General features: G+C 41.4%; 1 protein-coding gene across 9 annotated transcripts in view; it reads right to left on the bottom strand.

Annotated features, from left to right (window-relative positions):
- NAV3 (neuron navigator 3) overlaps positions 1-27,624 on the bottom strand; it is a 569,112-nt gene that overhangs the window by 355,950 nt on the left and 185,538 nt on the right. The window lies entirely within an intron of this gene.

The following is a 27,624-nucleotide window of genomic DNA, read 5'->3' as shown; positions in this document are numbered from 1 at the left end:
GGTGCCCTGGAGGGGATGGACTGAAGACAATGACCAAGCCATTTATCTCGTGCCATCCATCTCCAGCCATGCACAAACAGAGGCCAGGGGCACCATTTCTACCCCATGGCTAATACCACTCCATGGACCCAACCTCCATCACTTTATCTCACTTCTCTTTAAACTCTGTTCTAGTTCTAGCCTTCACAGCCTCCTGCAGCAAGGAGTTCCACAGGTTGACTATTAGCTTTGTGAAGAACAACTTTCTGTTATTTGTTTAAAGCCTGCTACCCATTCATTTCATTTGGTGTCCTCTAGTCCTTCTATTATGGGAACTAATGAAGAACTTTTCTTTATGCACCCTCTCCACACCACTCATGCTTTTATAGACCTCTATCATATCCCCCCTCAGTCTCCTCTTTTCTAAGCTGAAAAGTCCCAGTCTCTTTAGCCTCTCTTCATATGGGACCTGTTCCAAACCCCTGATCATTTTAGTTGCCCTCTCCTCTCCCACCCTTTGTCTTCCCCTCTCCCACCTCCTTTTCCCAGTCTCCCCGAGTTTTGTTCAATAAAGAGAGTTTCTATTTTTGAACATACTTCATGTGCTCCCCCTGCCCCAGATCAATCATGGCCTGTGGGTGGGGAAGCAGGGAAGTATTCTGCTTGAGGCCCAGCCCCTTCTAGTGTGGCCCGGGGCCATTTCAAAAATTTCAGAAGTGCCCCCAGCAAAAAATTCTTGCCCACGCCTGGTCTAGCCCAAGCCTTGTACATATATGTGGGAATTAACACAGAATGCTTCATGGTTTGAAGATAAGAGATTTACTTGAAAATTATTTCAAAGATAGTAGCTCCTTTGATGATCTGATAAAGCCGATTGTGTTCCATACTGAATTTGCAATGACATTTGGGCTGTATCCTAATAACTGCAGTTCTTTTTAGTGGCATGGAGAAATGAACCCTTTTCTGTAAAAGCATGGCAGCATAGTAAACCTTGGGAAAAAACACTTTAAGTCTCCAGGGTGTGGGGAGAGGGTTCTTGTTGCCTCTTTTCCGTTTTTCTCCCAATTATCTAAAATTGGCTGCTATGCTTTCTGACTGTAAAGTAAAAAAGCAGGGTGCCTACGCAACTGGTTTTTTTTTTAACCCATCCTATTGGTTGTGCAGCAGGTGGCTAAATCATGAAGAGTTGAAGCCAGACAGCTTTGTTTGCACTCACAGACATCTGCAAAGTTCCTAAACTCACAGATAATGGGTTTTTGGTGTCAGTTCACCCATGGTTTAATTAGGTCCTAAAAAGCTATAAAAGCTGGTTCTATTCGTTTTATCTGTATAGTAACTCCAGATTTCATAGCACATAATATGTTATATCCAAGAAGAGTATCTGATGGAGCTGAACTTTCACAAACTTAGCATTGTGATCATCCTGAACTTTGCACTCATTTCTGTAGCACAAAGAAAAATGGGTTGTCTGACACAATCATCTTTTGGCTCATGTTTAGAGGCAGAATATGATAATGATCCCATATTAAAATAGCTGGATTGTAACTTTTTTCTTTAGAAAAAGAAAGAGGAAGAGCTTTTGGGAGATAGGAATCAGAAAAGAAAAGAAAAAAAAACAAGAAAGGTTTCTGAAGAGTTTTCCTTTTCAGCTTGGTATGATTTTAATAAACTGTTACCCCATTAAAACCACCACACCATACACTTTTGTAATCAGTTCCCTTTTTGTAATTGTTCCAATGTTGTATCCACTGTGTATGAATCAACGCCAGATAAATATGGCTGTGCTTCAAGAAGCACTACTTTTCAAAGCCTTACTCTGAACTCTCTGGCTCAAGCACACAAATTTGAGGGACAAATGTCACTGTAAAGTACAGAGTCTACAGTACTTTCCAACCCTTCTCTTCTGCATGGCTCTTCTGCATATGTTCATAGGCCAGCAAACATCAAATGAGACATGGAGACTGAAGCCAAATAATTCAGACCAAACTGATCAAGTTTACCCACTCAGTGCAAGATGTTTTTAGTTCATAAGACCTTTTTTTCTTTTGTAGGCTAATTAAAACAGCTTGACTAGGACTTACTGAAATATTACGTTCCTTGCCATTCAAAAATTGTGTGAGCCAATGCCAGCACTCCGCCCCATTTTCTTTTAAAACCATATGCAGCTCTATTAAAGTTTTAAACCTGCTTGAGGTAGCCACAGCTGCTTCTAATATTCTGCCCATTAAATCCTCCTCTTCCTCCCAGACTGAACCTCTATGAAGTGTGCCAAACAGTTAATTTTGTTTTGTTTTTCTGGTCCCTTACATAATGCCGCCTTATTCAAACACAGGAAAATGTATGCCTGAACAACTAAAATGTGTGGTTCAAAATCCTATGGATATTGTTTAAAGCTTTTTAGGTGTATTTCTAAGCAAATAATGGTATTTTGGTATTTAAGAACTTGCAACATCAAGTACAGAGAATGTAGGCAATAGCAGGAATATTGCAAAAATGTTATCTGGGTTTGCAAAGACAACAATGAAAAATTTAGATTACAACAACTGTAGGCATGTTAACAACAGTTGGTGTGTCCTAATAAAAAGGCACGTGAAGCCAGTTTTGTCTTGCATTGCTTTCCCTCTCCCTTGTCATGTCTGCATGTCAGATTACTTATAGAATTACTATTTATGTCTAAACAGGCTTGAACAAATAACAGAAAGAATACTGTATTATTTTATTATGGGACTATCAATGAGTGTTTTAGTTTTGCAGGTAACAAAATAAATTACTTTTGCAGTCTGCTTTTCCATGAACCCAATACAGGAAGTCCCCAACTTAGAAATGGGTTGTGTTCCAAAAGATTGTTTGTAAGGCAGTTGTCTGGAACACAGAACACATTTTCCCATAGAAACAAAGTTATAAATGTTAGTTAGGTTCCCATGCTGGCCCACAAAAGCCTATTTAGCCATAATGCAGTGGAAACATTGTATATTTGCATTGAAAAATAGTAGAAAGATTCTTTTATTTAATCTTGAATGCTGGTGCTTGAGAAAAGTCAGATTTAATTAGAGGAGGATGAGGAGGTAGGTGGAAATTTGGAAGGGGTTTTGTAGGCCTCCCCCAGCCACCATTCCTCCCTTCCACAGGCTCAGTGCCAACTCCAAAAACCCCCATTCCCCATCCCCTCACCCTTGTGGGCTGCATCCAGCCTTTGCTCACCGGGAGGTGGTGAGCAGTGTGGGCTGGAGAACTGTGGAGAAGCAGGGGCTGGCTGTGTAGCTGACAGCTAGAGAAAAGCAGCAGTTTCCCCTTCAAAGTGCTACTTCTCTCCGGGCACTGACAGCACAGCCACCCACTGTTTCTGCAGAGTCCTCTGACCAGCACTTGTGCCGCTCACCACCACCTGCAACTCTTGTCCAATCTCCTGAGGCTGCAGGTGAGCTTTTGTTTGCATGTGTGGATGTTTGTAAGTCGGATGTTTGTAAGTCTAGGAGTGCCTGTATTGAAATGGTCACTTGGCTTTGCAGCTGTCGACAAGAGTTTTTCCTTAGTAAAGTGAAACTGAAAATGTCAAAGGTCAGATCATGATAGAAATGTAGCCGTGTTAGTCTGGTGTAGCTGAAACAAAAAACAGGACTATGTAGCACTTTAAGGACTAACAAGATGGTTTATTAGGTGATGAGCTTTTGTGGGCCAGACCCACTTCCTCAGATCAAATAGTGGAAGAAAATTGGCATGTAACCCAGTTGGCCACTTCCATTCCTCTGTATAGATTGGACCTCCCTGGTCCAGCACTCTGAGGACCAGATCGGTCCCAGACAGGGGACTTTTCCTTAACGAGGTGGGGGGACGGACAACTCAAACAGCTTTGCTGATGTGCTCCGGGCTCTCCTGTGATCCACCAGCAGAGCTCACTGGGTTCCCCAACGAGCTCCGCTGCCAGCTGGTCTTGTTCCCCTTCTATCCCGGGGCCGCTGTGGCTCCGGTGCCCTATGGCTGCCAGGACTCTGCACCTCCGGGGCCTGTAGATCTCCACTCCTGGAAGAGCGGGAGAAGTGGGACTCTGGGATGTTCCAAAGCCTCTGGGGTGCCCCGATGATGGCTGGGGCTCCACTGCCCTGGTGCTGCCGGGGAGCAGTGGCTCTAGGGCCACTGTGCTTCTGCTCCCTTCGGCTGTCTTGGGGGTGGCCAAAGATCCACTGCCCTGGGGCTGCCTGGTCCTTTGGGGGTCCACTGGTGCAGGGCCACCAGAGCTTCTGGGCCGCTGGGACTCCACTGCCCCTGAGTTGGTTAATTCTGCTGCTCTAAGGCTTTCAGGGTTCTACAAACTCAGGACTATTGGATTCTGCTGTCTGGGCCACTATTCTGTATCCAATCCAATGAGACGAGGCTTCTGGTTCCCAGCCTACAGCCGGGCTCCCTGGGCTCTCTGGTCCAGGGGTTCTCTGGTCCAGCAACATCCCTGGTCCTGCCAGACCACAGATGTTGCCAGGCAAGAGAGGTACAACCTGCACTTTGTTCCTATGCAAACCTGAAGAGGAGGAGACGGAGTCATTGTACTGATCACATTTATAGAATATGCATACTGTGTATGGACCGTCCACGAGTAAAAAGCATCATCCTGGTGGACAGGGTGTGGGGAGCATTCTTCCATCCTTAACAATTACCATAAGTTTCCCCGAAGTTAGATTTTTTTTTTTAAAGAAAATTGAATCATCTACTGTTAGGGGCAAAGGGAGAGGCTAAGTAATGGAAAGAGATTCCCCAGTTGTAACGAGCTTCGGAAACCTCAAAAATAGTCTGTGAATTTTGGAAAAATCTCAGACTGCACTAGGATTACCACATTAAATATTTTTTAGTCAAAAACTATACATGAAGTTTGTATGTTAAATCCTATTTTCTTATAAAAATGTGCTAGCCAGCATACAGCTGCTGTTGCCACAGAAGCAAACAGAGGTATTATAGATGCCTACATTAGAGGTAGACAAATATTTTCAGACAAATACTTCATTGACTGAATTTCACTGCAATTTAAGATGAACCAGTGATTTATTACTGTCTCCAAATACAGCTACATTTTACATTTATGTCATCTGAACTATCTCACTCCTTTCTTAATATGTGACAGAAAAAAAATCTTTATATATCAGCTTCTAAGAGCTGATACACTTTCTTTAGAAAAATCATAATTTTTGTGCCATTAAATATCCACACCCTATATTATCACCCAGAGTTATGAAAGAACTTCTCAGCTGAAAGAACAATTACTATATTTCAAGAGACCTAAGCTTGGGCAAGCTAAGAAAGTGACTTTAGTGAAGTAAGATAATATTTATGTCTGACAGGCAATTAGAGCTATCGCAAACTCTTTGCATGATTATGGTCTGGTAGCACTTTATAGACTAACAAAACATGTAGATGATATCATGAGCTTTCGTGGGCACAGCCCACTTCTTCAGATGTGCCCACAAAAACTCATGATACCATCTACATGTTTTGTTAATCTATAAAGTGCTACCAGATCATTTGCTTGCTGTTTTTTTCTGTAACAGACTAACTCGGCTAACCCCTGAAGCTCTCTTTGCATGATTGTCACTCTTTGGGCAAAGAATTGACTTGTAAGTTAAATGAGCTTACAGGTTATTTCTATTTGAACTCTCCATCAGTATCTGATTTCACCCAGTAAGAAAAAGCCTAAAATAGAAGAATGAGGCAAGCCAACAGAGCTGCTGAAAAGAAATATAACTCCTAAATGTAAGGCCATACATTAAGGTCAGCATGGGTCCCATGGAGAACATGAATGAGATGAGAGGTTGGAAAGGAAAAAAAATAGATTGAACCTCTAGGAAAGAAAAGTTGATGACCAACTTGAACAATCTAAAAGGGGGTGATTTTGAACTGATGGGTTCCTCTGTCATATCTGAAAACCATACTCCTCTGAAGTGCCTCAAGTTAGTCACTAAAATATTTAGGGCAGGCAAAATTAATAGTCACTTATGAAAATGTGGTGTAACATAACTGGGCTATAGACATATTACATTTTCGAGTGGGACAAATGTACATCTAATCTATAACATTGCATGTATTTGCCATTCGCTCCTCTCCACATACTCAAAATACTCCAAGAACTAAAGGTGGTTACAATTCATTATCTCCCCACATACACAGAAGATCTGAACTTGTTGGGGAAAGGGAGATACCAGTGTAGCACTAATTGTGTTTTGTTAAACCTCTTGCCCTTGTTGCAGTGGCTGCAGAACACATCAGTATATCTTTTATAGGCCTATTTATTGTACAATTGGAACAGTATTGCTACAAAGGGATGTATCTGTGGTTGCATGCCTCTCACCAAACATTTATCTTGTAACCTCTGGAGCTGCTAATTTGCCATTATCACCAATGCCCTTTTTAATGGTTATAATTTTATTAGATAGGGTATGTCTACACTGCACTCTAAACTCAAAAGAAGATTAGCAATTTGTGCTACACAAATTGCATATCTTAGTTTAATTTTATTTCAGAATAGGCTATTTCAAAATTTCGCATGTCTACACAGTGCCAAATTTCAAAATAAAGTGCTATTTCGAGCCATCTCTCATGCCTTATACAAGGAGGTTTACAGGGATGGCGAATACCGCATCCGTTACTTTGAAAATTATTTCAAAATAGCGGACATGTTCCTTGGACATGGGATAGCTATTTCAGGGTACCTCTGGCCCTGAAGTGTAGACGTACCCTTAGTGGTTCCAAATCTGTGGGCAAAGGGCCACCAGTGGTCACATGGCACTGACTTGCTTTTTTGTTTTCAGATGCCAAATTATCTCAATAGTTTCAAAATCACCAGTGAGAACAGAGATGAATCCCCATGACTGTGAAGGGGAGAGGATATGATCCTCAAAAAAAGTGCTCTATTATAGATGTATAATAAGTGCTCTATATATTATGTAGACCACACTATGGTAAAGTTTGAAAATCATTTTATAAACATCCCATCTCTATATAGCTGAATTGTTCTTTTTCCAGGCTTTTCTTTTAAATATGTGAAAAGCTTCTGAATCAGTATCCTTCCCCCCACCTTTCCATTTAGTAAAATGGTCAGACCAAATGGATGTGGGGCCTCTGTTTCTGGCAGATGAATGCAAAGACTGTGTAAAACCATAGTGAGATAGTGAAGAAGGGAGTTCTCTAGTTACCTGCAACAGTGTGTTTTCCAACCAACTCTTTTGGAAAGTCTCTCTCTGGAGTTATCCCATCTGCATACACACAGTAGGGGTATGTCTAGACTACATGGCTTCATTGACAGAGCCATGCAAACTAGTTTACCCAACATAGTCGATGAAGCAGGGATTTAAATAATCCCTGCTTCATTAAAATAAAAATGGCGACTGCATCTAGACTGCCACGCTGTTCCAAATCAGCTGATTGTCGGCACAGGGTGGCGGCCATTTTTATTTTAATGAAGCGGGGATTATTTAAATCCTCACTTCATTGATTGTGTTGGGTAAACTAGTTTGCATGGCTCCGTTGACGGAGCCATGTAGTCTAGACATACCCTAGGAGTGCTTGATATTTGAAAAATTGAAGGGTTTATCTACTGTACCTTTGGGCAATGTCCCATTTTGTCTTTTGCTTGGCAAGGATAAATCATACATTAAGACATTTATTTTCTCCCCGTTTCTAACAGATATCTAACATACTTCAGTATCTTCATCTGCATAATACTTCACTTACCTTCATGCCTCTTGCTTCCATTTCTGATGCATTTCCCAATCTATTGTATGCAGCCAAGCCCTAAAATACAACCTTATTTGCTCCAATCCCACAGTCAGACACAAATACCTATAGGATCTATATATAGCATTCTTAAAACTGAAATACCCACCCACTGAAGTGAAAAAACAGATCGACAGAGCCAAAAAAAGGACCCAGACATGAACTACTTCAAGACAGGCCCAGAACAGAAAACAACAGAATTCCACTTATCACCTACAGTCCACAACTTAAACCCCTCCAATGCATTATCAGCAATCTACAACCTATCCTCGAAAATGACATCTCATACTCAGAAGCCTTGGGGAAAAGGCCAATTAACATAAGAACATAAGAATGGCCATACTGGGTGAGACCAAGGGTCCATCCAGCCCAATATCCTGTCGGCTGACAGTAGCCAATGCCATGTGTCCCAGAGAGAGAGAACCGGGCAGGTAATGATTAAGCAATCTCTCTCCTGCCTTCCATCTCCACCCTCTGACAAATAGAAGCTAGGGACACCATTCCTTACCCAGACTCGCTAATAGCCATTAATGGACTTAACCTCCATGAATTTATCTAGTTCTCTTTTAAACCCTGCTGTAGTCCTAGCCTTCACCGCATCTTCTGGCAAGGAGTTCCACAGATTGACTACGTGCTATGTGAAGAACTTCCTTTTATTTGTTTCAAACCTGCTACTCATTAATTTCATTTGGTGGCCCCTAGTTCTTATATTATGGGAACAAGTAAATATCTTTTCCTTATTTACTTTCTCCACACCACTCATGATTTTATAGACCTCTAACATATCCCCCCTTAGTCTCCTCTTTTCCAAGCTGAAAAGTCCTAGTCTCTTTAATCTCTCCTCATATGGGACCCGTTCCAAACCCCTAAACCAGGCATGTCCAAAGTCCGGCCCGCGGGCCAATTTCGGCCCGTGTTTCGGTTTAATACGGCCCCACAGGTAATTTGGCAATATCTATCTTTTATGGCCCCCAACAAATCCATATGTATTGAGATGAATACATTGTAAAATCTCAGTTAATGTCAGTTGGTCTAAATCAGTTATAAATATATTTGGACACAACATGTATACTTGGTGTTATGTTCCTGTTCATATTTTTTTAACTTAAAAGTTGACAGACAACCTTTATTACCAATAATATGTAATGTACTTTACAATGTTCCTGACATATATTTCAGCTTCCTGGATTTTTTTTTCATCTGGCTTTCAGATATGAAAGGCAGAGCGATTTAACACCTGTTTAGATTTGTCATCCATGTGACAAAATGAAAAGTATGCCGTTTGCAATAAACTTTGCATAAAATAGTTAATTTGCATTTAATTTTAATGGTTCAAAGAATGTCAGGCAAAATGGTTGGCCCTCACGCATGTTCACTTCATCAAATCTGGCCCTCTTTGAAAAAAGTTTGGACACCCCTGCCCTAAACATTTTAGTTCCCTTCTCTGAACCTTTTCTAATGCCAGTATATCTTTTTTGAGATGAGGAGACCACATCTGTTCGAAGCAGTCAAGATGTGGGCGTACCATGGTTTTATATAAGGGCAATATGATATTTTCCGTCTTATTTGCTATCCCTTTTTTAATGATTCCTAACATCCTGTTTGCTTTTTTGACTGCCGCTGAACACTGCGTGGACGGTTTCAGAGAATTATCCACAATGACTCTAAGATCTCTTTCCTGATTAGTTGTAGCTAAATTAGCCCCCATCCTATTGTATGTATAGTTGGGGTTATTTTTTCCAATGTGCATTACTTTACATTGTCCACATTAAATTTCATTTGCCATTTTGTTGCCCAATCACTTAGTTTTGTGGGATTCTTTTGAAGTTCATCACAGTCTGCTTTGGTCTTAACTACGTAGAATAGTTTAGTATCATCTGCAAACTTTGCCACCTCATTGTTTACCCCTTTCTCCAGATCATTTATTAATAACTTGAATGGGATTGGTCCTAGGACTGACCCTTGGGGACACCACTAGTTACCCCTCTCCGTTCTGAAAATTTACCATGTATTCCTACCCTTTGTTTCCTGTCTTTTAACCAGTTCTCAGTCCATGTAACAATCTTCCCTCTTATCCCATGACAGCTTAATTTATATAAGAGCATTTGGTGAGGGACCTTGTCAAAGACTTTCTGGAAATCTAAGTACCCTATATCTACTGGATCCCCCTTGTCCTCATGTTTGTTGACCCCTTCAAAGAACTCTAATAGATTAGTAAGACATTATTTCCCTTCACAGAAACCATGTTGATTTTTGGCCAGCAAATTATGTTCTTCTGTGTGCCTGACAATTTTATTCTTAACTATTGTTTCAACTACTTTTCCCTGTACTGACTTTAGACTTACCAGTCTGTAATTACCGGGATGACCTCTAGAGACCTTTTTAAATATTGGTGTTACATTAGCTATCTTCCAGTCATTGGGTACAGAAGCTGATTTAAAGGATAGGTTACAAACCATAGTTAATAGTTCTGCAGTTTCACATGTGAGTTCTTTCAGAACTCTTGGGTGAATGCCATCTGGTCCTGGTGACTTGTTACTGTTAAGTTTATCAATTAATTCCAAAAACTCCTCTAATGACACTTCAATCTGTAACAAGTCCTCAGATTTGTCACCTACAAAGGATGGGACAGGTTTGGGAATCTCCCTAACATCCTCAGCCATGAAGACTGAAGCAAAGAATTAATTTAGTTTCTCCACAAAGCTTTTATCGTCTTTAAGTGCTCCTTTTGTATCTCGATCGTCCAGGGGTCCCACTGGTTGTTTAGCTGGCTTCCTGATTCTGATGTACTTAAAATTTTGTTATTACCTTTTGAATTTTTGGCTAGCTGTTCTTCAAACTCCTTTTTGGCTTTTCTTATTACATTTTTACACTTAATTTGGTAGTGTTTATGCTTCTTTCTATTTACCTCACTAGGATTAGACTTCTACTTTTTCAAAGATGCCTTTTTATCTCTCGCTGCTTCTTTCACATGGTTGTGGCTCTTTTTTAGTTCTTTTATTTTGTTTTTTAATTTGGGATATACATTTATGTTGGGCCCCTATTATGGTATCCTTTAAAAGTAACCATGAAGCTTGCAGGGATTTTACTTTAGTCACTGTACCTTTTAATTTCTGTTTAACTGACCTCCTCATTTCTGCATAAGTCCCCTTTCTGAAATTAAATGCCACAGGCAACCTCCTAGCCTCAAACAAATTCTTTCCGGTAACCATACAACACACTTACATCATAATCATCCAGGAACCCACCCCGGCAATTAGCCCCGATTGCAACTATGCACACACACCTACACAAGTGACTTAATCACTGGACCCAACCACATCAGCCACCAAATCAGAGGCTCATTTAACTGCACATCCACTAATGTGATCTGTGCCATCAAATGCCAATAATGCCCCAGTGCCATGTATATTGGCCAAATTGGACAATCTCTATGGGAAAGAATTAATGGACACAAATCAGATATCTTAAAAGGCAACAACACAAAAACCTGTTGGAGAACACTTTAATCTTCCTGGACACTCATTAATGGATCTCCAAGTCACTGTTTTGTTTCAGACCTATTCCACAAGCCAAATAGAAAGAGAAGGATTGGAACTTAACTTCATGCACAAGTTTAATTTCTATGCTAATGGTCTGAACCAGCATATAGGACGGCTCACACACTATATTCCACCTTTTAATGACTTAACCAACCAACCAAACAATGGAGGTGCTAATGGTTCTTAACAGCCTCTTGCAACTATTTGCACTATCTACTCAGTGTCTCTCTTTTTCCATCTTTCCCCTCCCTCCTTCCCTTTTTCCTCCCTCCCTCTCTTTTTCCCCCCCTCCTCCTTTCTCTTTCCTCCTTCCCTTATTCATTCTTGGATCTGGGCTTATTATACTCAGGTCATCTGAAGAAGTGGGTTTTGCCCACGAAAGCTAATGATACCATCTGCATATTTTGTTAGTCTTTAAGGTGCTACTAGACTATTTGTTATTTTGGATTCCCTCACTCTCATTTTGATTTTCCTTGGGTTTATATTCTCACCCTACTTTGAGGATTCAGAAGCAGATCTTCGCTGATGGAAGTCAGCGTAGATCTGCTGACTTTAATGGAGCCATGAAGATTCCCAATAACTTAGGATATAGCCCTTAAACTATAGAGTCATGCTTGAGGATATAATACACATTATGCTTTCACGTTCAGATATGCAATACTTTTTCAAAATCATGCATGGAAGTGGAGGCTCCCCAGAGGAGGCAGAATATGCTTTTGCCTATTTGGTTGTGAGCCAGACACAGTGTGATAGTAATCCAGCACTATAAATGGGCACTGAACATATCTCTGTGTGTTAAGGTTTGGCTGCTGCCCATTTTCAGAAATTACCAGCTTATAGAAACCAGTGTGATCACTAATGAAAATGTATTACTTCTATTTTAAGTAACACCAAGAACAATACAAAAACAAATATTACATGGGGGCAACACATTCCTCCCCACAAACTGCAAGAGCTTTGAAGCTTTTGTTGCTTGTGTAAATTGATCCTGGATCTCTCTGACCCACACAAAAGGAAAAAAAGAGTTTTGGATTTCTTTAAGCCTTCTAGTTTTTCTCATCACTCCCACACAATTTATTCACAGTGAAAGGGAATCTCCTCCAACTGTTTGTGTTCCCTTTTCTCCACTGCTAGTTCTGCAGATAGACCAATTTTATTAATCACATATGCATGTCACTAAATTAGCAATAATCAGCTATATTTCTTTGAGAGCATCTTGTATCTTTTTAAAAAATTTCACTTAAAGATGCATTTTATTGAATGATGGATTATGGCTGCCAGAATCTTTTAGGGTATGTCTACACTACGAGTCAAGGTTGAATTAGGATATGCAACTACAGCTACGTTAATTGCGTAGCTGAAATCAAAGTAGCTTAACTCAACTTTTGATGCTGTTCACACTGCAGGCTTCCCTTACTCCTTGTGAAAGTAGGACCACTGGCATTGACTGGTGTGCCCCTTTCAGTTTGAATTAGTGTGTCTTCACTAGATCCGCTAATTTGAACCCTGAAAGATTGACATACCCTTAATGTATGCAACTTAGGACGCAAAGGCATATGCACATTGGCAATAGGCGCACAATCATTTTCACAGAGTGAACATTTAATGCTAAGAAAGTCGGTTATGGGCAGGATGTGGGGGGCAGCTCAATTTTCATCTTTAGAGCAATGCACAATTGTCTATGTGGAATTTATGAGCTACTTTGCTTATCAGTATTTCCTCAGAGTTTTCATGTGGTCAGATTCATGACTCTTTCCTCATACACTGTTTTTACATGAGTGTGCTTGACTATACTGTGCAGAAATGGACATGAACTGTGCATTGTACTAGGAAGTGCAAGGAAATAGGGGCAATGGCATGCCAATCCTGTTTATTATGATAGCTGAGAAAAAGAACAATAATTCATGCAATCTAAGGCTAGAAGGGCCCACTACGATCATCTGCTCTGACACAGGCCATAGAACTTCCACCAAATAATTCCTAGAGCAGATCTTTTAGACAAACGTCCAATCTTGACTTAAAAGTTACCAGTGATGGAGAATCCACCATGAGTCTTGGTAAATTGCTCCAGTAACTAATTACTCTCGCTATTAAAATGTATGCCTTATTTCCAGTCTGAATGTGTCTAGCTGCAGTTTGCAGCCACTGTATCATGTCATATACCTCCTCTGCTACACTGAAGTGCCCATTCTTAAATTTTTGTTGTTCCCCAGGTGTAAGTTGGACCTCCCTGGTCCAGCATCCTCTGGACTCAAGTGGTCCCAAAGGAGGGAGTTTGCCAGCCCCGGGCAGTTCAGACCTTGGGCTCTCCTGAGGCTCCCCTTCTGGCCACTGGCTCAGCCAGTGTGCTGCCCCTGGCCATTGGCGGGGCTCCCTTTCCCTAGCTGGTGGGGCTCTCTGCCCCTGGCCAGCCATGGCCCTATGTCCCAAGCCACAATGACTCCATGTCCCAGCCGCAGGGGCTTCCCTACCCCCAGATGGCAGCAACTCCATGTCCCCAGCCACTGGGGCTTCCCTGCCCCCAGCTGGCGGAGCTCCACTCTTGGCTGGCAGGGCTCCCCACCCAGCACTGCTCTGGCTGCTAGAAACTGGCAGGGTGCCTGCCAGCTGAGCTCCCAGTCACTGGCAACCCCTGTGGCTGGGGTTGTCTGATCCAGCGACATTCGTGATCCTGTACTTACAGACTGTACACAAGTCACCCCCTAACCTTCTCTTTGTTGAGTTAAATAGACAGAGCTCTTTGAGTCTATCACTATACAGCACAGTTTTCTAATCTGTTAATCATTCTCTTGGTTCCTCTTTGAACACTCCCCAATTTATCAGCCTCCTTCCTTGAGTTGTGGACACCAAAACTAGGCATAGAATTCCAGAAACAGTCACATCATTGCCAAATACAATGGTAAAAACCTCTCTACTCTTACTTGAGTTTCCCTTGTTTATTCATCCCAAGATCACATTAGCTTTTTTGGCCACAGCATCACATTAGGATCTCACGTTCAGCTGACGAACCAACACAGCCCCAAAATCAGTTTCCAGACTCTGCTCCCCAGGATAGAGTTTGCCATCATTTAAGTATGGCCTACACTCTTTGTTCCCAGAGGTATACATCTACCTTTACCCATATTGCTGTATAGCATATTTACCCAGTTTCTACATGATCTAATCACTCTAAGAGTGACCTTTCCTCTTTATCATCTAACACTCCTCCCAATTTTGTGTAATCTGAAAGCATTATTGGTGATGTGTTTTTTCCAGGACATTGATAAAGATGTTAAATATCATGGGAGCCCTGTGGGATAGTATTCAAAACAGACTCACTCGATGATGATTGCCCATTTACTATTACATTTGACACCCATAAGTTAGTCATTTTTAATTCATTTCTGTTCATAATATCAATTTTATATCAGTGTAGTTTTTTAAGCAAAATGTCATGCAATATCCATTCAAATGACATACATAATTTTAAGTCCATAACATCAACACTGTCACCTTTATCAACCAAACTTGTAATCTTATCAAAAAAAGATCTCAGGTTAGTTTGTCTGGATCTATTTTTCATAAGCCCATGATGATTGGCATTAATGATACTACCCTGCTTTAGTTCTTTTTAATCAAGTTCTTTATCTGCCACATCATTATCTTTCCCAATGTAAAGCTGATAGGCCTATAATTACCCAGGTCATCCCATTTACTCCTTTCTCTCCCCCCCCCCTCCCCAACTGGCACAAAATTAGCTTTCTTACAGGTTTCTGAAACTTCCTTAGTAATCCAAGAATTATTAAAAACTAAAATTAATTGTCCAGTGTATACTTCAACCAGCTCTTTTTCAACTCTTCCATGCGAGTTATCGGGACAAGCTGTTTTTAAAATGTCTCAGTTTAGTAGCTTCTGTTTCACATCCTCCAGAAATATTAGTGAAATGGAAAGAGTGTTATCACCATATTCCCCCCCCTTCGCAAAATACAGAATAGAAATATTTATTGAACACTTCTTCCTTTTCTGCATTTTTATTGCTAATTCTACCATTTCCATTTAGTAACAGAACAATATTATTGTCAAGATTTTTTTTTGTTCCTAGCAAATGTTCAAAAATATCTTATTGTTCTTAACTTTGCTGGCCATAAATTTCTCCTTGTATTCTTTGGCTTCTCTCAACTATTTTCTATAATTCCTAACTTCTAGTTTATATTTGTGACTATCAGCTATCAGATATCTCCAAAGGCTCCGCGAGGTTGACAAACTGGAAACACTGATTGGTATAACACATACAATCAGTGGACCGCTGAGGCGCCGCATAAATTTTTACGCATGTAAAGGGATCCAAAGCCCAAAAAGTTTGAGAACTGCTGTATTAGGACAAGGTCTAATATAGAATTCCTCTAAGTTTGCTACAACTCTTCTTGAATTAGAAAATTGTCATCTAAAATATTATAAATTCCAAGGACATCAATATAGCAGTCACAATAAAAAGTTACAAACAGAAAAGGAGCAGCACTAATGCTAAGTATTTTTCATTTTTATAAGAACATTGGCAAAGGGGGTCTGGCTTGGGATATGATCTCAGCCCTACCTGTAACAGAGCCATCTCACCTCTTCATATGAGGGAAATAGGTCACATGAGTCGAACAAGCCTCTAGGATAGATGAGGGAGAGGCCTAGATGCTAAAGAAGAAAGACACAACTACAGCAAATACCCAGAGAAAGCTGCTGAGGACTACTGAGAGCAGAAGTCTTCTGTAGGGGTATGTCTACACTCCCACCCTAGTTCGAACTAGGGTGGTTAATGTAGGCAACCGGAGTTGCAAATGAAGCCCGGGATTTGAATTTACCGGGCTTCATTTGCATATTGCCGGGCGCCACCATTTTTAAATTTCCGCTAGTTCGGACTCCGTGCCCGCGGCTACACGCAGCACGAACTAGGTAGTTCGGATTAGGCTTCCTATTCCGAACTATTGTTACTCCTCGTGGAACGAGGTGTAGCAGTAGTTCGGAATAGGAAGCCTAATCCGAACTACCTAGTTCGTGCCGCGTGTAGCCGCGGGCACGGAGTCCGAACTAGCGGACATTTAAAAATGGCGGCGCCCGGCAATATGCAAATGAAGCCTGGGAAATTCAAATCTCGGGCTTCATTTGCAACTCCGGTTGCCTACATTAACCACCCTAGTTCGAACTAGGGTGGTAGTGTAGACATACCCTAGGAGACCCTGAAACACCAAAGGAGAGAATATAATGTAGGACTGGGAGTGACCTGCCAAAGCAGGGATAGACTCTAGGAAGGAAAGCTGGAGAATGGCTGTTTGGTAAGGAGCAGCAAGCAATCCAAAAGGGTATAGGTGGGATGGAGGGAAGAGATGAAAAGGAGCCAAGGAACAGATGCTAAGCCTGAAGTGTAAGTAAGAGTGTCTGAGCTATTGGAAAAAAAAAAAGGACCAGATCCTCAAAAAGGAAGGGCTAGGCTCAGTATGAAATTAGCTTGGTTTAGGTCTTGCAGAATCTGGAAGGGAGGGGCTTTTTGTTAATGGTTTAGTCAGAAGACCATGTCACTGAAGCAAGGATACTGCAAGGCCATCCTGAACAAAACAAGGATTCTCCAGAGGTGGAGACCCAGTTATGAATATTAACATTAACATTAAATAAATCTTAAATACAATTCAAAGTCTTTTTTTCTTTTCCAAATCTACCAACATTCTGAAAAGAAAACCAATTATTTTTATGTTTAAAGTGAATTTTACAGAGTATTAAGTGCATTTGGCCCCTCTCCCTTCCCAAAACACACATATATAATAAAACAAACCTTGTTGTACATACGCATTTAATATACTCAGTATATTAGAGACATACTAACATAATGTTACTAGTGGATGCAATGCAGGATAATGAATCTGAAGTGTCAAAACCGCGCTTATTTTCTCAGTCCCATAGCGGCTCCAGAGGAGCTATGGCATGTACTGAGTCAATGTTTTGCATTATTAATGCTTTCAGTTGTCTCCATTTCAATCCCTGTTTTCTGCTCTGAGATGTGGTGTGGGGTGCCAATTCTTGGCACATTGCAACACATTTCAGAACATCTTTAAAGCAACTGCAGGATGATCTCAAAATGGCGGGGCGTGGAAGCAACCCAGAATATAAAAGCAATAAGGAGAAAACTGAAGTGCACAAAACTGCATTAAAGTTAAGCTTTGGGGTTAATTTTATATAAGTCCTTACCACTTACTAAGTGGTGGGGCCTTTTGGCTGGAAAGTGACAGAGAGTTGCCTCCTTCAAATTCAGGGATGGGGCTTATCCAGCACACTTGTAGGAAAGGGGTCACTGGCCACTCTATGCCCCTCCCACAAGAAGATTATCTGCTCCAGGTAAAAGACGAAGGAAATGGTAGACTCAGAGCACATTATGGGAGGGGACTCTCCCCAAAAGGGAGGAGGGAGTATTAATAACTAGGGCAGTGCCATGGAAGCCCTCTTTAACCTGCATCATGTTTTCATAACTCACCTTTCTTCCCTCCCATAGAAGTGGTTAAAATACCAAGTTTCATCATGATCTGCTGTGGACATTAGCTCTATAAAACTGTGCATTTGTTCACTAGAGTTTTCCTTTAATATATCCATTGCTATCTACAAATTACACAGTCCCATTGGTTTCTCTTCCTTTATGTTTTGAATACAGTTTATAAAAAACCCCTACCACTGAACACCAGCCCTGCTTACTGCATAGATGTGTTGCCAGGAAATTCCATTGTTGTAGTTAGTGGTGAGTAAAAGTCCGGCACCATGACTTATGTCTTACTCATCCTAAATTATGTATAAACCATGCAGCCTTTTCCTGCTTAATTAAAGTATCCTACTGTTTTGCAACACTCACTAGGAAGTCATCTTTCTGCGCATGACCATTCTGATTACTCAGCTGTGGTGGTTTTACAGATGTCCTGTAAATCAAATCCCAATGCACAACAGGAAGCATCCATGTCCAAATCCTTTGGAGTCTAGCACAGTACTGTCCTGCTGCAAAGCCAGGTGTTAGAAATTTAGAGTGAAGGCTTATAGAATAACATGTTGAAAAGGAAAATACACGAGACACCGCAACATCTTCATTGACTCAGATGAATGGCAACTCCGTTAATTGGACAGTGGCACCTGAATAATTATTTTCTCCACATGCTGAAAAACAGATATTGTGAGTGAGAAGACATGTTCCATTCTGATGGATTCACCGAGATGACAGAGCAGCAAAGAAGACATTGAGAAATAAAACTGGCTAGACACATACAGTAGAACAAATGTCACACTGAAAGTGGGGTAGCTCTCTCCTAATAGAGTACTTGGCTAGCTTTGCTACCATTTTACTCAGAAGGAGTTGTAGACATGTTTAGTGGCTGGCACCTTCTTAGTTTATATACCCGGATATATGCCGATTCTGCCTTTGCCACTTTAGGATTATGCTTCTCTTTGATCTGATATGTTTATTTTCCAAGTCTTCTCAACTTGGTTTACATAGTACATACACAAGAACCATCAGAAAGCTGCACACTTTACACTAGGGAGTTCTTACTTGCATTTACCAGACAAAACACTGTGCATTCCTTTACAGAATTTTAAATAAGTTATGCTCTCTTGCAGCCAATCTTCTCAATCCAGTAAAAACAAAAAAGGAAAGGATAGTGATATTAAAACCATCATGGGCAACTAAAGATTTGTAAAAACTATTCCACCAATAAATTTGAGAGTAGATGCCGGCCCCCCCCACCCCCCTCCCCCCCCCCCGCCCCGACAGCTTAATTCCCAAACACCCTTGCTGTCAAAAGGCTATTGTTAAATCATGGGCTCTCTCCAACTCCATCCTGTGAATCAGGTCTAAGTGAAACAGAGAGCTGCATTAAAATTAGCTACTCTTTGTGTGCACTATTTGTAAGTATAAGGAAAAACTACAAAATTAGCTCAAGAACTTACTAACTTAGAAAAAGCAGACAGCAGTCTTAGACCAGAAATTAACTCTTGCTTTAAGAAAACAAGCAATTCACATTTGTAATTGATGCTTTTATTGTCTATCAAGTACAAGCATTTCTGCCAAAAAGAAACTAGACATTATTCATGGGCTAGAATTATGATCAAAAATTAAAACCTTTCCTGAAAGAGGCCTGCTCTTATTCTGTGAGTATTTATTCTTCCCACATCACATTTTAATAAGTGGTGAGCCTAGCAATAAGCATATGATTTTGGAGCATACTTTCCCAACCCTATAAGGAACACAAGACATCCTGTACTCCTAAAGGGATATGGCACAATTTATGTTCATCAGGTAAATCTAAACTAAAACAGAGTATCAATTTGCTGCTACAGGAAATCTTAAATCATATATTAGCTCAGAGGCTCATCCTGAGCAATGCACAGCACTCTCAACTACCATTGATTTGTCTGGAAAGAGGACTAAGATCATTCCATGAAAACTAAAGAGGAAAAATAATCCACTATAGGGACATTTCATTCAAAACTGATTTCCGGCAGAAGATGAAGGATGGTCTTATGGTTATGACAGTGGACTGGAACTCAGGATAGCTTGGTTTAATTGTTATTTTTTCCATTAAATCCCAGTGTGATTGAAGGCAAATTATGGAGTCTCTTTCTGCCTCAGTCTCCTAATCTATAAATTAAGGGTAATACGTTTTACTGTCACCCACTCTGTCTCCCTCTGATCTATTTAAGTTGTAGGGTCTGTGGAGTAGGGATTGTATGTTACTATATGGGTTGTGTTCCTCATCTGAAGAAGAGGGTTGAGCCCACAAAAGCTCATAATACCATTTACATATTTAAGGTGCTACTAGACTATTTGTTGTTTTTTTAATTTTTCCTGTTACAGACTAACTTGGCTACCCCTCTGAAAAGTTTGTTTGGAACTCAAGACACATTTAGAAACAATGTTATAAATGTTAGTTAGTTTAGTTAGTTAGGTTAGTTAGATTCCCAGGGTAGCCCACAAAAGCCTATTTAACCCATATATTTAACACTATATATTTGCAATGGAAAATAGTAGGAAGTTTTGTATTTAACCTTGAATGCTGGTGTTTGAGGAAAAAATAGGTTTAATTAGAGGAAGATGAGGAGGTAGGTGGATATTCTGAAGGGGACTTCTAGGCATCCCCCAGCCACCACCACCATCTCAACAGGCTTTGTGTTCACTCCTGTGCCCAACCTCATCGCTGGCTGCTCCCCCTTCGTGGGCTGCACCCAATCCCCGCTAGCCAGGAAGGGGCGAATGGTGCGAGCATGTGCCAGAGTATTCCGGAGGAGCAAGGGCGGTGACTGAAGAGATGCAACCATTTCCCCTTCAAAACGCTGCTTCTCTCGAGCCGTGGGCTATGCGTCTGCCCCTCACTCCTCAGGAGTCGTCTGGCCAGCACTTGTGCTACTTGCTGCCACCTGTGCCTCTTGCCTGCTCCCCTGAGGTGAGCTTTTGTTTGAGTGTGTGGATGTTTGTAAGTCAGAGTTTGTAACTCGAGGCTGCTTGTACATGCAGCACCTATTGCAGTGGGGACCTATCTTTGCTCAGGGTCTTGCGGCACAAATGCAAAACGATGTTTTCTATTGACGTTTTGTACCAATTTTCGCCATACAAAGCACTTGATCTACCTTTTGTTCTAATTCTCATTTGCTCTGAAAATAAAATACCATTAAATAACATAAGAAGCATTAAAGAACAGGCAGAGGCTTGCAGCTCAGTCTGGTAAATGTCCTCCCAGCCTTATTCACCATTACAAATTAAACCAAAACCACAGGAAGAGCAGCTTCTGACCACACACGTGTATTTGGAAATGTATCTTATTCCTTAGCATATAGGTTTGGAGCATTACCTAGCTGTGCTACTGTACATTTATCTCAATTAGACTGAAATGTGGTTGGTAAAGATGATGATGAGACAAATGTTTCAGCGTAAAGCCGTTTCTGAGCACATACAGCATAGTGCTCCTAAATCAATGATAATACCATATACACAGATGGTGCTTGGTATGGAGAGTATATTAAAGATGCCGCTGAGGAACGCTATCTGTTTGAGAAAGAAATAATACAGAGCACAAGGCAAGAAACTAAAATAACTGACATCCTGAATACCTGCCAACTGTCCCAGTTTGGCTAGGGCTGCCCTGAATTTTAAACACACACAGTCCCAGGTGTCTGCAGTGCTGGCTGAAGTTTCTGGCAGCTAATTCAGCAATTTCAGAACAATGTTGGCTTCCCATCACTAGCGGCCACTGTGGGGAGCAGGCAGGAGGTCCCTGGCTGCCTCCACTGCCCTTTTTCTTTCCTTGGCCATTATGCTGGAAGCTAAGTAAGCAGCTGAGAATGCAGCCAGAGGAACAGACCATAGCTGCCTCCTCCTCCTACCCATACCAAACAGCAGCACCTCAGACACCCTTAATGTGACAGTGCCGGCAGAGGAGTGCTTAGGCAGATATGGGGAAGGAGCCTGTTCCTACTTCTCCAGGGTCGCTTTCTCGATGCTGAAGATGAGATGCATGTGGGAAAAGAAGACCCAGAGATAGTGGTTGCAAGTCGTCCAAAACATGGGGGAACAGTGGCGTAGCAAGGGGGGGCGGAAGGGGGTACTTGTCCCTGGGCGCCACACTGGAGGGGCACCAGTTTAGTCCCCCTCCATTTCCCTTGTCATTCCTCATCTTGGCTGCTCCTCCTCCACTTGCTGCCACCAGTTGGATCCTCCTACCCACCCCTAGCCCGACTCTCCTCCATCTCAGTTAGTGCATGTGGGTGCTTGGCCCCAAACTGGAGGGGGCGGAGGAAGACACGGTACAAGCTCCCCCACTCCCCCACCAGGCAGGGTGTGTGTGTGCAAATTTTGCCTTTGTCCCCAGGCACATAACACCCTCACTACACCTCTATGGAAGGAGGAGAGACGTGGGATCAGAGGGGCTCCAGGGCATAATGGAGAGATAAATATGTGAGGAAAAGGACTTGGAAACATAGGATATATACTTAGGGATGTAAAATTCTGTTTAATTAATTAATTAACCAGTTAAATGTTAAGTTTAAGTCTGTGGGCAGGAGCTGCTCCAGCCCAGCTGCTTTGGCCCACACTCAGGGTTGCCTGTTCCCAGCCCACATGGAGCTGGAAGTGGCAGCCTAAACCAATGTGTAGAGCCCCTGAAATAGAAAGCTTGGCATAAAGGTGACGGTCACAGGAGCAAACCACAGACTGCAATAGAGACCAGCAGAGGTGAAAAAGTGGGATACAATGTTCGAGAAGAAGACATGGCTAGAAGCTGTGCCAATTCAAAGCATTCTGTCTGCATTATCTGCTGGTGCATATGATACTTGTTCATCCACACAACATACCTGGATAGCGGTTGGGGGGAAGAGGGGGAGACAACATTAGCCACAACACCTAAAAACATAAGAACAGCCATACTGGGTCAGACCAAAGGTCCCTCTAACCTAGTATCCTGTCTGCCGACAGTGGCCAATGCCAGATGCCTAATACCTGCCCTCTTTCGGAGTGAATTGCCTCTGGTATGCAAGAGGCCAGCATCATGCGGAGAGATAAGAATTTTGCTGGATCTAGAAAAATATTTTTGCAAAATATAACCTCTAAATAAACAAATTCTGCCTATTTTTCCGTAGTGCCTAGGCTCTGCTGAATTTGTTTATCTATGTATCATCTCTCTCGACACATTCTTTTCAGTCCTGTTGCTGATTGGTGGAGTTTTCTACAATAAGAGACAATATTACAAACCATTCCAGCACATATTAGATTATTTTGATTTTATGGTCTTCAGCAAGCAAAGTGAAAGTGGTATCACTAGAACACAAACCGCTAATATCCAACTATATAAAAAAAGTATTTATGGACATTGGTTTAAATGAAAACCATGGGTTAAATCATTTCCTCCACTGACTTTCAATGGGGCTGCACCTTATGAATTCACTCCAACTACATTCCTTTTCTGTGCACATAGATAGGAATAAACTGTAAGATTTCCAGGAAAAGAGAGTGTGTTGTGAATTCCTTTTCTACAAATATTTGGCGTGAATATTCACACCATAAGTGTTCACATGATCAACTTAAATGCTCCTAAAAAGGGTTGGGAATCATCCAGTCAGAGATCCTCAATAACAGCATGTGTCTTAGGTAACTAATCATATAGAACAAATAGCATATGACATTATGAGCATAATTGACACAAGTCACATGTGCATAAGCAACCTCTGACCTGAAATGTGTCTGCATAAATTATGCTTTGAAAAGTTTCAAGTAAAGAACAAACTACTAATTGCAAATAGTTTCTTAGGTTTAACTATGTTCGCACTTAAAACTCAAAAAAGTACCAAAATATTTCTCACAATTTTTTCCATCCAGTACTACTTTTAAAGAAAGAGGAAAATACTCTTTTATAGACCATTATTGCAGTATCTGGGAACATTGAACTATATCAGGTCTACACAACAGTCCAATACATGCTAGCACAGCAGTACCAAGTGAGAAAGGTGGAGCATACAGGGAGCACTGACTTGATTTCTGCAGTAGCATTCATAGCCAGCCTTGGCAATGTAATAATGTGAGAAAGCCAACAGCAGTGTCAAAAGTCTCTAACAATCAGGTGCAGCATACTTGACGCTTATGAAGGAAACAGCTGGATTGCAGAGTGACCTACGGCACTGACATGTAGAAATCTAATTTTATTTTGGAAATCTTAGCACTTATAGCAACTGAATGTATAATCGTGATTATATATATCAATGTGAGTGCCTTCCAAACATGACAAAATAGGTTAGTGATCACCAGTGTTGCATTTGTAATATCCTAAAAAGCAACTTTAAGCCTACAATACAGGAGCCAAGGACAAATGTTAACCAGATGATTAATTCATATGTCCCATTGTCTTCTACAGATATACATTCAACCTTTTTTCCTATCAGAAATCAGAGTTGCCACATATCCAATTATATATTATAAGGACACAAAATGTATACTGTATAAGCAGATTTCTCTCTCATTTGGAAACTCTGACTAGGTATTCATTACACTTTAAGTAAAAGGCCTTTTATCTAATCACTGTTATAATGGAAACATTCTTAAAGTACAGCACTCTATACCACAGAACCATGTAGGAATATCATATGTTTGATTAATATGTTTGCTAACCAAGAAAATCAACCAAAGTACTATTGAGAACAGCACTCAAACGTGGTCAAACTTTGGGACAGTGCCATCAGTAATGTGGAATTTACATCTGCCCAAAGCAAACCTGAAGGGACATTAACCCTAATAACTCACTGAAAACTTGTGCTTAGCTGCACATTTTAGCTAATCTGACTGAGGGTAGCCAAGAGGAGAGTGGGAGGCAGGGAGGAGTGGATCTACCCACTCAGTGATGTGAGACAACCTCATTCAGTAGTTGTAGGCTGCAATGTTGGAGTTTGTTACCTAAAAGTAGTTTTACTATCGTCATCTACCAGTGCCCCAAAATATTTTGGCAAAAATGACTTCCCAGGACTGATTTAAAATGGGAATGTGAAATATATTTAGTTTTGGTTTTCAGGGTTCATAAATTTCATTTTTTCAGGGTGTAACAGGGTAGACCTGTCCCCCCCAACCCTTGCTTCTGCTGCACCCACAGACTAGCCAGAGACCTCTCTGTGAGTGCAATCACTGGTACTTCTTATTTAGAGTTTACTTTTCCATCACCTTTTAGCTACAAACAGCTCCTGTATTCCAGTCTCTGGGGCAGCCCAAGGCCAACTTTTTTTTTTTCCTTCTCCCTGGGTTCTTTCTTTCAAGCCTTTATATAGTTCCTGGCTAATGCAGCTGGCAGTTGTTTCCCATTTGCCAATCAGGCATGGGCTTACTCAGCAAGTTCCATTTCCCCTTTCTTGATTCAAGCTGGCATGACCAGCACCCTGTCACACAGGTGGGTTTTTTCAAATAATTTTTTGAGTTTAATATGGATGTCCACAAGTCATGGGGCTTGAGGGAGGTTCTTCTTGTTGTACATACTGTAAAGAGTAATCTCTAATGTTCCCTAGTGCACTTTCACATATTAGGGTGCGTCTAGACTGGCATGATGGCCGACTACACTGGCCGCGAGTATTTGCGCAAGAATACTGACTTTGTAAAGTACAAAATCAGTGGTTCTTGTACAAATGCTCCCGCTCAGGGATAAGCCCTCTTGTGCAAGTATTCTTGCGCAAGAGGGCCAGTGTAGACAGCCATGTTAATTTCTTGCACAAGAAAGCCCGATGACTAAAATAGCCATTGGAGCTTTCTTGCGCAAGAGAGTGTCTACACTGGCATGGATGCTTTTGCGCAATAGCAAATCTTTTGCGCAAAGGCACATGCTAGTATAGACACTCTCTTGCGCAAATACTTTTAACGGAAAAACTTTTCCGTTAAAAGTATTTGCGCAAAATCATACCAGTCTAGATGCAGCCTTAGTGTTTCAAGAAGCACAATGTTAAAGCACACTAAGTAACCTTTAGTGCACACCAGCATGGAGTAGGGTTGTCAGGTGTCTGGTTTTCACCTGGTAATTATGCCCTCCATCTCCATAAACCCTCTCCCTCCCCTTCCCCATCCAGGAAATACAGGATTTTTTGTGAAGGTTTCTGGCATCCCTAGCATGGTCTACATGGACCAATTAATGCACTTTAGAGTTCACTTTAGAAAGCACATCCCTGCAGTCAACATTACTGCTCCTTGTAGTGGAGCCTTAACTACAATTAACCATTTCTTGTGTTTTTCCAGTGCTAAATGAGTAAGCGTTTTCCATTTTTGGGGGTTGGGGGGTTGGGGGGGGAGGGTTGTGTATGTGTATGGGGGGGGGGGGTGTCAATTGGAAGTATTTTATTTGTGTTTATAAATTTAAAAAGAAAGCTAGAAGGCTTGCAAATATACCAAAATGTAGAGAATAAAACAAATATGGACCATATTTACAAACTGGGATGCCTAATTTTAGACTCTGACAATCCTTATTTGGGCACTGAAATGGGTGCTGATCACTCACATTTACCACTTACTACAACCAACTTTTCTCTTTACTGTCCCCTGATTTCAGCAGGAGCTTCAGGCACTCATGGGACACTGTAAAATAAAACTGCAGAAATTTGATTGCTCAGCACTTTGGAGCTTCAGGCTAGCTTTATTTAGGTGCCCAAATAGGGATTTTGGAACCTAACTTTAGACTCAGTGTAAACATGTTGACCTTCACTTTCAAAACGGCTCAGCACCTAGCAGCCCTCACTGAGAATACTGGGAGCTATTGTGTGCTGAGCTGTTTTGAAAATGTGGCCACAGAAACATAAGAACTGTCACACTGGATCAGATACATCATCTGGTATGCTGTTTCCAAGGAGAGGGACCAAAAGGTCCAGGAATTTAAAAGGGCCTGGGCTTCTGGCCGCCGCAGCCACCACTTCTGTGGCAGCCATGGCAGCTGGTGTTCTAGGCCCTTCAGGTTACTACTGGAACCCCAGGTGGCACCTGGACCTGGCTGGGGTGGTGTGACGCAGACCAGGTGGCACAGAGGGCTGGCTGCCTCTAGCCCCACCCCTTCCATCCAAGGCCTTACCCCTTCTGGGGAGAGTGAAGCTGGAGCCAAGCCCTCCCACCAAATTGCTCAGAGCCTGGCAAAGTCTGTCCCCTGTCCTGGCTGATTCCAATAATGCTCAGCACCAGATGCTTCAGAGGGAGAGGCTAGTTCTCCAGGAACTAACAGAAATAATCTGCCCCTTTGAAGCTCTCATCCTAATCCCTAATATCAGTGATTGGTTTAAACCCAGAAGCATGGGGTTTTATATCCCTTCCAAAATGTGTGTTGACATTAGCTATTATAACTAAGTGGCTATTTTAACTTGTATGCTATTTTCTGAAAATGATAACTTGCAGAACTGCAACACTATCCCCATGGTAACCTGTGAAAGCACAAGACTAAAAAACACACCATTCTTATACTTGCTGAGTTAATCTAAAACTACTAAACAGGAAGCTGTACATTTCAAAGCATATCAGATTAACATCATTTTAGTGGTTAAAAGCCTCTACTAATTGTAAATCATTTGATAGAAAAGGAAAACTGAATTTCTATAGAGCTTTTCATAGAGCTTTTCTAAAGAGCAACTAACTCCTTGCATGAGGGGCAATGATGGATGCTACAGAGAATCATATGACAAATAGAAACTGAAGCACAGAGAAATTAAGAAACATGCCCAAGATCACACGGAAAGTCTGTGGCAGCACAGGGAACAGATTGAAATCTTCAGATTCCCAGTCCTATGCGTTAGGCACAAAATCTTCCTCCTCCATGGAACAGCATTCTCGAACTAAGCACAGTGAAATACATATATT

Source organism: Pelodiscus sinensis, chromosome 1, assembly GCF_052426305.1.
Source record: "Pelodiscus sinensis isolate ZL-2025 chromosome 1, ASM5242630v1, whole genome shotgun sequence".
Taxonomy (NCBI): Eukaryota; Metazoa; Chordata; order Testudines; family Trionychidae; genus Pelodiscus; species Pelodiscus sinensis.
Note: the sequence above shows the minus strand (reverse complement) of the source record. Positions and strands in the feature narration are given on the sequence as shown.